The sequence below is a fragment of the Palaemon carinicauda genome, chromosome 17, assembly GCF_036898095.1.
Source record: "Palaemon carinicauda isolate YSFRI2023 chromosome 17, ASM3689809v2, whole genome shotgun sequence".
Classification (NCBI taxonomy): Eukaryota; Metazoa; Arthropoda; class Malacostraca; order Decapoda; family Palaemonidae; genus Palaemon; species Palaemon carinicauda.
This window is the reverse complement of record NC_090741.1, coordinates 34,066,021-34,078,520: the sequence shown is the minus strand read 5'-3', so window position 1 is coordinate 34,078,520 and position 12,500 is coordinate 34,066,021. Positions and strand designations below refer to the sequence as shown.

At 36.3% G+C, this 12,500-nt stretch overlaps 2 pseudogenes; one reads left to right on the top strand and one right to left on the bottom strand.

Moving 5' to 3' along the window:
* The window catches only part of LOC137655959 (sarcosine dehydrogenase, mitochondrial-like), a 50,537-nt pseudogene extending 40,837 nt beyond the window's left edge, over positions 1-9,700 (top strand).
* The window catches only part of LOC137656023 (uncharacterized), a 315,429-nt pseudogene that overhangs the window by 47,203 nt on the left and 255,726 nt on the right, over positions 1-12,500 (bottom strand).

The window sequence follows — 12,500 nt, the reverse complement described above, 5'->3', positions numbered from 1 at the left end:
AAAAGCTGAAGTCATGCCAATCCCTTCTTCTTCTCTGTTTACACAAGAGCATTTTTTATATGTAGGCCTATTTAGTCACCAGCTATAACAAACACTCAAAGAAGCTTATTCCCTGGAGGACTTCAGATAGAGATGATAAAGATAACGAAAAGCGAAAGTCTGGACAACCTTCGATATCCGGAAAGTCAGAGAGGGATTTTCATTCATTCATTCATTGAGCCTTTAATTTATCCCACATTAAAATATTCTGTTATGAATTTTTTTTTTCTTTTTATTCTTTTCAGTCTTACACTATTTCTCCATTCCTTCTTCTTTGGTTTATGAGAATCGTACTATGTATTCAGTTGAAGTTGTTAATTGGAAAATACCAGAAATATTGGTATTAAAAGACTTCTCTTTCATAAAATGCAATCTTCATTGAGTTGTGTTTCCAAGAAAATTTATATAAAACATCAACATTTGTATTCATAAACAATATTTGTAGGTTACAATTAATCCAAAGGGACTAAGAGAAACAATTTGTTTGGGTGGAGTCACATACACATATTAGTGAAGATTGTGATCTTGAACCCAATATGGAAACATCATAATGTTTAGGGATGTGTACTTCTTTGGGAATAGGATTTTTGGCCCAATGACATCACAGGCTCTTTGTACCTTCAAAGGCCAAAACACTAATGACTTATTTGATGGAAAAATCGTTCAAAATTCTTACTTAGCTGTAATGGTAGTTATTGTTAGGAAAATCTAAATTCATAATGATTGACTTTTATCAAATATAAATTTATCAAACTAATTAAAAAAAACGTTGCATAAAATAATGTAGTTTGCTGATATGGAAAAGATTTTCTGGACAGTAATGGCAGTGATGTATGTATCGTCCTGGATAATCTTAAGTTAAGAGGCTCGGGTTTCCGAGAGTCCTGCTTCGGGTCAAGCCCTAAGATCCTTCCTCTTGGGTGTCTTCCGATTCAGGACTACCTCTCGGTTTGGGGTTCCGAGACAGGACGGGATAGAAAGAGAGTATCCTGTCACTGACGTCCCCCGGTTATCCAGCTAAACAGCAACAGGCTTTCTTTGGTCTGGTGCTTCTCCTCTCTCTCTCTCTCTCTCTCTCTCTCTCTCTCTCTCTCTCTCTCTCTCTCTCTCTCTCTCTCTTATCCTTTTCCTTCTCCTCTACCTAATTATCATCATAACTCATGTAGACTCATTATCATTAACTATAGTAATAGTTGTGTTACCAGAGTAAATTTCTAATAAACAAATGCTATAAAAAAATAAATTGTAAAGTTTGAAATCTGTGAATATAATCAACAGTCAATTACGCCACAGGAATGAAAACAAATATTTTAACTATTTATTTTTTAACATAGCTCTTCAATGATTAATTCACAAATGGCCGCCCTTTTGTACTGTTCAATTGAATTCTTATCACAGTGAACCAATCAACTCGCTTTAATCTCTCTCTCTCTCTCTCTCTCTCTCTCTCTCTCTCTCTCTCTCATCATCATCATCATCATCATCTCCCCCTACTCATATTGACACAAAAGGCCATGATTAGATTTCGCCAGTAGTCTCTATCTTGTACTTTTAATTCAATACTTCTCCATTCATCATCTCCTATATCATGCTTCATAGTAATCAGCCATGTAGGGCTGGGTCTTCCAACTCTTCTAGTGCCTTGTGGAGTCCAGTTAAACATTTGGTGAACTAACCATCAATGTATTTCTTCGTAAATTGCAAAGTTATTTTCCGGTAAAAAAAAATCGATCATCTACTTTAATAGTAAAATTGACAATTAATAAATTTACAGTTTATTTTTGTAAGTTTTGCACGAGACAAAATTTGGCTACAGGCAAAACTTCTATCTTTGAGTAATCAGCAGTTATTGTATGACCTTCTTTAGCCCTAGCTTGGGTGGAGTGGGGGCTTGGGCGCTGATCATATATATATATATATATATATATATATATATATATATATATATATATATATATATATATATATATATATATATATATATATATATAATAATAATAATAATAATGTTTATTGGACAAAAGATATTTACATTCAAAGATTTACAAAAAGAAAAAAAGACTCAGTATATATATATATATAAATATATATATATATATATATATATATATATATATATATATATATATATATATATATAAAAGAGACAGCAGAGAACAACGACGAAAAGCCTTTAAACAAAAAGGTCAAATAGTTTCTAATGCTAGAAGTAAGGCAGCTAAAAACATTGGTCAAAGAGCTTTTAATGTTAGATGTATGGCACTTAAAATGATAGTTATAGGACCTTTAATACTAGAAGTATGGCACATAGAAATAGAGGTCAAAGAACTCTTAATGCTAGAAGTATATCACCTCGGAATAAAAGGTCAAAGACCCCTAATGCTAGAAAATATGGCACAGGTCAAAGACCCCCCAATGTAGAAGTATGGCACATAGAAATTAGAGGTCAAAGAACGTCTAATGCTATAAGTATGGTACCTCAAAATAAGAGGTTAAAGAACCTCTAATGCTAGAGGTGTGACACCTCGAAATAAGAGGTCAAAGAACCTCTCATACTAGAAGTGTGACACCTCAAAATAAGAGGTCAAAGAACCTCTAATGCTAGAAGTAAGGCAGCTCGAAATAAGAGGTCAAAGAACCCCTAATGATAGAAGTATGACACCTCGGAATAAGAGGGATCAAAGAACTTCTAATGCTACAAGTATGGCACCTCTAAAGAGAGGTCAAAGAACCTTTAATGCTAGAAGTGTGACACCTTGAAATAAGCGGTCAAAAAACCTCTAATGCTAGAAGTATGGCACCTCAAAATAATAGGTGTATGAAACTCTAATGCTAGAAGTAAGGAACCTCAAAATAAGAGGTTAAATAACCTTTAATGCTAGAAGTAGGGCACCTCGAAATAAGAGGTCAAAGATTCCCTAATGCTAAAAATATGGCACATAGAAATAGAGGTAAAATAAAACAATATTGCTAGAAGTATGGCACCTTGAAATGAGAGGTCAAAGAACCACTTATCCTAGAAGTATAACATTTCGAAATAGAGGTCAAAGAACACTTAAGGCTAGAAGTATGGCCACTCGAAATAAGAGGTCAAAGAACCTCTAATGCTAGAAGTTTGGCACCTTAAAATTAGAGGTCAAAGTACCTCTGATGCTAGAAGTATGGCACCTTGAAATAAGAGGTCAAAGAACCTCTAATGCTAGAAGTTTGGCACCTCAAAATTAGAGGTCAAAGAACCTCTGATGCAAGAAGTATGGCACCTTGAAGAAGAGGTCAAAGAACCTCTGATGGTAGAAGTATGGAACCTCGAAATAAGAGGTACTGTATGGGATCAGAAAAGCAGCCGTCAAAGTATTATTATTATTATTATTATTATTATTATTATTATTATTATTATTATTATTATTATTATTAGCCAAGCTACAACCACAGTTGGAAACCATTCCAGGCAGATTCAAGACACTTTTTCTGCTTATTATTATCATCATCTCCTACTACGCCTATTGACGCGAAGGGCCTCGGTTAGATTTCGCCAGTCGTCTCTATATTGAGCTTTTAAATCAATACTTCCCCATTTATTATCTCCTACTTCACGTTTCATAGTCCTCAGCCATGTAGGCCCGGGTCTTCCAGATCTCTTATTGCCTTGTGGAGCCTAGTTGAAAGTTTGGTGAATTAATATCTCTTGGGGAGTGCGAAGCGCATGCCTAAACCATCTCCATCTACCCCTCACCATGATCTCATCCACATATGGCACTCGCGTAAGCTCACTTATAGTTTAATTTCTAATCCTGTCCTGCCATTTACCTCCCAATATTCTTCTGAGATACTTTGTTATCAAATGAACAAAATCTGTTTGATATTGTTTCATTGTCACACCGGTCTCTCTAAACTTATTATAGCCTGATTTTTATATGTAATTTCAGGCGATTTCATTTTCAAATTTTACTGAACGTATCCATTGTCTGATTTGCTTTTTTTCAATCTCTCATTAAACTCAAATTATAAAGGTCCTATATTAGAGATTATCGTTACTAAATATTTAAATAATTCCACTTCCCTTGCACATTCCGTTCTCATCCCCTTGTCTTTCTTCTAAGATATCTAAGATATGTTTGATATGCGAGATAGACTGTGCCAAATTGTAAGGCCTTTTGAGTATGCTACATAATCTAATGATGATTACAAATGTGTTGGTTAACGTATAACTGATATGCTTACAAGCTATACAACTTGATGTTGCGTTGTATGAAAATTCCTATTATAGGCTCACCCCCACAAAATGAAAAGAAAAACTTGATGTACAACGTTCAGCACCGTAGCCTCTAATTTTGTTACAGAACTAAGATTACAGATATAACATCAATGTTGCTACTGATATTGTACTAGCAAGACTTTTTGGAATTGTGTTAATGTAGAAATCTAGTTAGGACCACATCTACTGTTTCCTTATCCTTGTAGATATTAATTTCATAAATATTTTTTATTTCAGGTGGATTGGTTGGTCTCCACCTACCGCTGGCAGTGTTAAAACATTTTTATGTAGTAACCGAAAAAAATCCTGGTATCGAGGGCTTGCCCAATCTACGTGATGCTAAATCTAGCTCCTACCTCAAGTTACAGGGTGACGCCTTGGCAATCGGAGGATTTGAAACTAGCCCTGTCTGGGCCAAAGCAGTGAGTTCTTGGACCATATTATTACCCAAAAGTCTAATTCATAATAGGACTGAATGTTTCCTTGATATGACTCCTCAATAGCTTTAATAAACTATTCATAATGGAAATCCTGAGGGAATCCTATCCTATACAGTAAAGTAAAAATCAGAATAAAATGAAGAAAGAAAATCTTGCTTATGAGCAAAACATTGAATATTGGTTGAGTTTAAAAGTTTGTTTTCATTATTAATATTCAATTTCCCACAAAATATTGGGGTAATTGTGGTACTAATTTGAAGGAATAGTGACAGTAATGGCTGAGTTTATGAGGTACTAGATACGACCTAATAAGATTATACTTTCTAGGGTCCCTTACTTTTGATTACAGCCATATGATATCCTTTTGGAAGACAAGTCTATAAAGTACCGAATTCATCTGCTCTTTCTATTACAGCTAGTGAAAGACTCGCCTTTCTATCTTTATGAACTAAACTGGGACACATTTGCTGAACTTCTTGAGGGAGCTATTAAACGTGTTCCAGTTCTAGAACACACAGGAATAAAGTCGACCATATCTGGCCCTGAGAGCTTCCCCCCAGATCATGCTCCTGTCATGGGTGGGTTCTGTTTGAGCTTACAATAGAACCATGCTAGGTTTCTGGACATTAAGGCAATTCTCCCTATTCACTATTTCTTTACATATTTCATTGTAGATTTCAATCTTCTCAAAGCTCATAGTTATAACGATTTACTAAAAGATAATGTTCCCTTTATAAATATTTAAAAAGTCACACCAAAATCATTCATGATGAAAATAACTCTTCCTTTCACAAACAAGAATTTATAGAAAAGGATAAATCTATGTGAATCAAAAACTTTCTTTACATCAGGAGAGGACCCAAATGTGGAAGGATACTTTCACTGCTGTGGATTCAACAGTTATGGGATGAGACTGAGTGGTGGCCGCGGAGACCAGATGGCCAAATGGATACTCCAAGGGAGTCCAGACCTTGACACATGTTCAGTTTTGATGTTCGTAGGTAAGTGTGGGACCGAGGTAGAAGGAGAACGCTGGCCAGAAACATCGACCCCACATAAAAGTGGGGAAAGATGCAGACAAAGAAGAAGAAGGTAAGGTCTTTGAATTCTTTTAAGGTTTAAATGTCACTCACGAATGGCAGAGGTGAGGGACAGTGACAATGGCCTACCAAGACAATGCCCCAGAAACTGACAATTTATTCATATCAGCGCCGAAGTGGCATAGCAAGACAATGCCCCAGAGACTGATAATTTATTCATATCAGCCCCGAAGTGGTCTACCAGGAAAATGCCCTAGAGACTGACTATATATACATATTAGCACTGAAGTGGTCTACCAGGACAATGCCGTAAACACTGACCATATAAACATATCAGTGCCGAAGTGCCCTGGCAAGACAATGCCCCAGAGACTGACTATTTATACATATCAGCGCCGAAGTGGCATCGTAGGAAAATGCCTTGGAGACTGACCATATATATATATTAGCACCGAAGTGGCCTACCAAGACAATGCCGTAGACTGACCATATATACATATCAGAGCCCAAGTCCCCTCTCCACCCAAGCTAGAACCAAGGAGGGCCCCCAGCCTTAGCTCATAAGGATAGGTATGTTGCAGACATTACAAGAAACTATTAAGAGTCAGAGGGTCTCGATCCCCAGTCCAGAAGATCATCACACAGTGACGTTTCTAATATTCGACCACAAACTCTGAAATTTACATACTGCTTGTTTCCCACGTTCACAAATTTGTAATTTCATATTTTCACTAAAAAAAAAAAGCTAAAAAGGAAAATAAGCTATTTCCCATGAAGTGTAAGCTTCACTGTAAGTGAGAGAGAGCTTAGTTTTTGTTAATTGAGATTTGATATTACTTGCATCATAGGTTCCTTCAGATTGGTTATTCAAACTTACAATACTTCGTTTTTAATACCTTATCCTCGATGGGACTCCTGACTTAGGGAGCTTTGGTCTTAATGAATTAAGTAATGAATCATAACAATCCAATTATAATTTTGCAGTCTGATTAGTTCAAAGGTGTATTGATATGAAATCTCTCTCCAAAATATTATTGTTCCTGACCTTGAAAAACAGTTCTGCAATTGGTTCATTTTTGAAACTCGAGAATTTACAGGATTATTCAGGAAAATAAAGGAAAGGTAATAAAAAAATGGCCTTATTACTCTCTTCCAATATTGTATGTAAGATTTATTGCAATATTTATTCTTCAAGTTTTCATTTCTACATGTACACATAATCTTTTAATTTTCCTTATGTGAGCTACTATATATTAAGTTTTCATCTTCTATCCAGCATTCTTTATTTTCTCTTTAATACCTCCAATCAGTCTCCTCCCTATCACCACTCACTACAATATAATCTGCAAAATTCGAACATTCGAAGCTCCATATATGCCTTATTTTCTCAATCCACAATTTCACACGTTTAATACAGGCTTCAGAAACCTTTAAGCCACAAGAAGGATTGGGTGGACGCCAAGGTCCATGAGAGCTATTCCAAGAGATATTCCATTCACTTTAAACATGATGAACCCTTGGCTGGAAGAGGACAACGACTCTCTCAATTGCATAAGGTATGTGGGGGTACTGAAACTATGTTCTCCTAATCATTTCCCTTTAGATATTTTCTTTAAAAGACTTGGGATCTTGGAAGTACTGATAATGGTAATGAGTTGGTTGAAATGTTGGAAGTCAAAAGGATAGAGAATGGAAGGACATTATAGCTGTTAAAAATAAATTGTGATTAAAGAATTTGTGAAGAAAATAATATTATCACAGATATTGAGTGTCATATCATGATGATTTGAGCTATGATTTTCTCACCATATATAGGCCAGAAAAGTCATAAGAAGAGTAAAATTGGAACTCCAAGTTGAGAAAATGGAAAAAAAAAAAACTTACAGTGTAGATTACCACTAACGTAGTATATAGTCTAGAAAGTTTATTTCTATCTAATATAAAAAAGGTTACCAATCACTTCATCTTCCTTATCATCATCTCATGAAAAAAACTTGTTGAAATACAAAATATTACTCAGAAAATAAACCTTCTCATTTCCAGGTGCTGGAGACACAGGGTTGTGCTTTCCAAGAGAGATGTGGATGGGAACGACCTAGCTGGTTTAACACTGAACAAGCACCTGTTATGGCGATCAACCTAACAGGGACCAAAGATATTATGATGCTCTCAGACTTGACTATTCATATGGATTGCCTGATCATCACCATCTGGTAAGGTACTCTTCACTACAGACAGATTTTCTTATGATGTTTTACGATGTATCATCACAAATAGCAAAGAGAACTTGAAAGTTTTCTATAAACCGAAATCCCATGATGGGTTTAGAAATTATAGCTAAACTCTAAATGATCTCCTAAGAATTAAAGGCTGTACATGAATGGCAGAGGCAAGAGACAGTGACATTGGCCTAGCAAGCAAGACAATGCCTTAGAACGTGACCATATTTACATATGATCAGCGCCCAAGTCTCCTTTCCACCCAAGCTAGGACCAGGGAGGGCCCGGCAATGACTGCTGATGACATACAAGGTAGACCTAAGGGCTCCCACACCTCTTCCTACCTCCTTAACTCACAAGGATGGTAAGGTTGCAGATACTAAAGGAAATAATATGTTTGAGTGTGACTTGAACCCAAGTATGGCGACCACCAGGCAGAGACGTTACCAATTAGCCACACTTACCTCCTAATAACTGATTCAATGAGTCTAACATAGCCAAAAAGTATAGTATAAAGTTTCTCATCAGGATTATTTTCTAAGAATTAAATAGTAGCTGGTACTTCTAGACATACTAAAGTGGAGACATCCTCAAATCCATTTCCAACGCTGATTTCAGCAATGAGGCTTTCCCATTTCCTACTCATAAAACAGTTACAGTTGCCGGGGTTCAAGTAAGAGCAATGAGAATTAATTTTGTTGGAGAAATGGGTTAGTATTTATAGAACAATTCCCCTTTAGGCAAGATGGGAATTTTATCAGTACATTATTCAAAATTCAGTTTGTAACTTCCTTAATGAGCATTAGAAAATTCGTGATATTTTTGGGGTTTGTAAGTTTTGATACATAATTATCACGAACAGGTATGGTGACCAGAGATAAGCAAATGACCACCACAAATACTTCTGTGACAAAGTCTTAATTTCTTGGCAGGATGGGAACTCCACATGCCAAAAGAATCAGCCATACATGTTTAATGAAGCTATAATGGCAGCAGGAAAACCATTCAATCTTGTAAATGTAGGGTACCGTGCTCAGGACTCACTTGCTGCTGAAAAGGTATTATGTGTCAAAGTTATCTCTAGCACAAATCGCGAGTGTTTGTTTACATTTTGATAAATACATATACTAGAGAGCTTTCTTATATATAACATTAACTGGTCTTGTAAGAACATTCTGCTCTCTTTATGGGCCAAGTGACACATTTTAACCGATTGTAGACTTTCTTCTTAATCTTCTAAACAGTGACTAATCTAATGAACTTGTTTCAAGGGTTACCGACGCTAGCACAGTGACATCCGCCCTATCGACACTCCTCTGGAAGTGGGGCCTTGCTTTCACCTGTAAATTTGGTAGCGACATTAGCTTCCTTGGCCGACAGGCAGTGAAACAGCAGAGGTTCACAGGAATCACAAGAAAGCTAGTGACACTAACTTTACAGGGCAGAAAGCTACCTCTCTGGGGCAGTGAGGTCATTTTGAGGGATGGCCAACCTTTGGGGTCCATTCGTAGAGACGAATACGCTTTCATTCTAGGAAGAACCGTAAGCTACGGTTACATACATCACCCCGGAGAGGGTAGAATAACCAGAGATTTCCTGGAATCAGGTACCTGAGAAATAGAGTCCATGGGAGAGCTTCTAGAAGTGTCATTGCACGCAAAGCGTTCTTTTGATCCAAAGAGCCTGCGCATTCAAGGAATCTATTGAGACCTGAATCTGACAAGTTTAGCCTTTGCATTGTTAGTACTTGTCTCTTTGAAGGCTGTGTACTATCATGAGAGGAATTTTCAATAAGAAAGGAAATATAATGTTCAAGGAAGTATGAAATGGCATGCAGAAGGGAAACCTCTTTAACGACTTATCATGAGATGAGTTTTCAATATGAAAAGGAATAGACTACAGGAAAGTATCAAATGACAGATAATAATCCCTATAGTAACTATAGGTAAATTATAGTTAAATTTCTAGTGTTTCACGTTTACTGCGGCAAATAATGATGAAAATTAACATTTGAAAATAGTATTCAAATCTATTTATTGACACAATGATTAAAAACACTATGAAACCGATTGTTTTTAAATAAAAACTTTTAATTCAACGTAGGAGAAATAACACGGTTTAATAATTACTTATTTAATTCTGCCATAAGAAAGTCAAACAATACTCAGCATACGTTTAATTTTACTTAAGATTATAAAAATAAAATTAATAGTGAAAGAGAACAAGATATATTTTTCTGTCTCTTTGTTTTTACGTTTCTTTCATCAATAAAAATCATGTTTTTTTGTCAATTGTTTGATTTTTATCACTAAGATTATAGACATTTTTATCCACAATATGAAATTATCCGTTTTGTGACGACATTTAAGTTGATCACACAATCAAGAGTCGTGGTGTTAAGATTATTTCATTCATAAAAATGGAGAAAGATTATAAAAGATATCCTAAATGCCTTTACAATTGTGTTTTGCAGAAAACATATAATAATAATAATAATAATAATAATAATAATAATAATAATAATAATAATAATAATAATAATGAGATGAGAATGTTGACATGGATGTGTCGGGGGACAAGAAGAGATAAGATAAGGAATGAAGTAACTAGGGATACCACATGAGTTAGAAAACTATCAGATAAGATCCAAGAAAGTATACTGAGGTGGTATGGTCATGTCATGAGAAGAGATGAACAGTATAATGGGAAGAGGGTGATGGAAATGGAGGTACAGGGAACGAGAAGGAGAGGGAGACCAAAGCGAAGGTGGATGGACTGTATCAAGGATGACCTTCCATCAAAGTGATTAACCAACCGGTGATGAAGTGTGGGACAGAGGTAGATGGAGAAAGCTGGTCAGAAACATCAACCCCACATAAAAGAGGAAAAAGATGCAGACAAAGAAGAAGAAGAAGAAGAATCAGCATATCCTCCTACAACTACTGACGCAAAGGGCCTCGGTTAGATTTCGCCAGTCGTCTCTATCTTGAGCCTTTAAATAATTATTTCTCCATTCATCGCCTCCTACTTCACGCTTCATACTCCTCAGCTATGTAAGGTTGGGTCTTCCAATTCTTCTAGTGCCCTGTGGAGCCCACTTGAAAGTTGGGCGAACTAATCTTATTTCTTTTCAGAGACATAAACTAAAAGAATATTGAAGCAGAAAACATTAGGGACAGGCCCACTTCCAATACAGGACCTGTCTTTACAAGCTAAGATACAAAAATAATTGCGTATGATTTTGATCCAAAGCGAGCAAACACTCAAATACGCTCATGACTGATAGCTTAGCTGTATTACATAGGCAAGGTGCTACTTAGAAATTCAGGTCTTGTGCCTGGGAAGTTTAGTTCCCTTTTGCTTTGGTGTCCCGAAGTTTGTCCAGCACAAAAGAGGAGGAAAGAAGCTGGCTGACGAAATAGTTTTATTTAGTTATATAGAAAAAAAAAAACTTAAATTCTTGTATAATAATTCAATTATATAATGTCTAAAATTCTTTTTAAATGCCTCAATAATACATTTATTACTTTACAAATTTTTTGGAATTCCCAGTGTATGAATGATACTTAAAAAGTTTTAATCTTATAATGATAACCGAATATGGTTATTTCCATTTGATAATTGACTCTCTTGCAGTTAACATTCTTCTTCTTTGTCTGCATCTTTTCCCACATTATGTGGGGTTGAGGTTTCTGGCCAGCGTTCTCCATCTACCTCTGTCCCACACTTCATCATATATATACCCTAGCATTAATTGGGTATATATACATATGATGAAGTGTGGGACATTACCCCTAATATCTTTTAATTCTATTTCCTTGATTTATATGGATGTGTGTTCGTCTTCTATGTGTGTGTGTGTGTGAATTTTGTCATGCAATGGCCTTACCTTAAACATGTTTTGTTCTTAGAACTTTTTGATTTAGTATGTCTAGAAATACCAGCTATGTAAAACTACTATCTAATTCTTAGACATTATCTATCCTAATCTGGTGAAGTGTGGGACATTATCTATCCTAATCTGGTGAAGTGTGGGACATTATCTATCCTAATCTGGTGAAGTGTGGGACATTATCTATCCTAATCTGGTGAAGTGTGGGACATTATCTATCCTAATCTGGTGAAGTGTGGGACATTATCTATCCTGATCGGGTAAACTATCCTTGCCTCCGTATTCTCTTTTGCCAGGTTTGCTCGTTCTGAAGACCTTGAGAGAGAGAGAGAGAGAGAGAGAGAGAGAGAGAGAGAGAGAGAGAGAGAGAGAGAGAGAGAGAGAGAGAGAGAGAGAGAGAGAGTCGGGGGTTAGCGGTAGCCTATTGACGTCTCTACCTACCCATTTGTCGGCCTGGGATTCGAGTTCCACTCAAACTCGTTAGTTTCTTGCAGTGCCTGCAACACTGCCGTTCTTCTTAAATGGCGGATTTGGGGGAGACTATATGTCTACCTGCTGAATAATCACCAGCCATAGCCTGGCCCTCCCTAGTCCTAGCTTGGGGGTTTGGGCGTT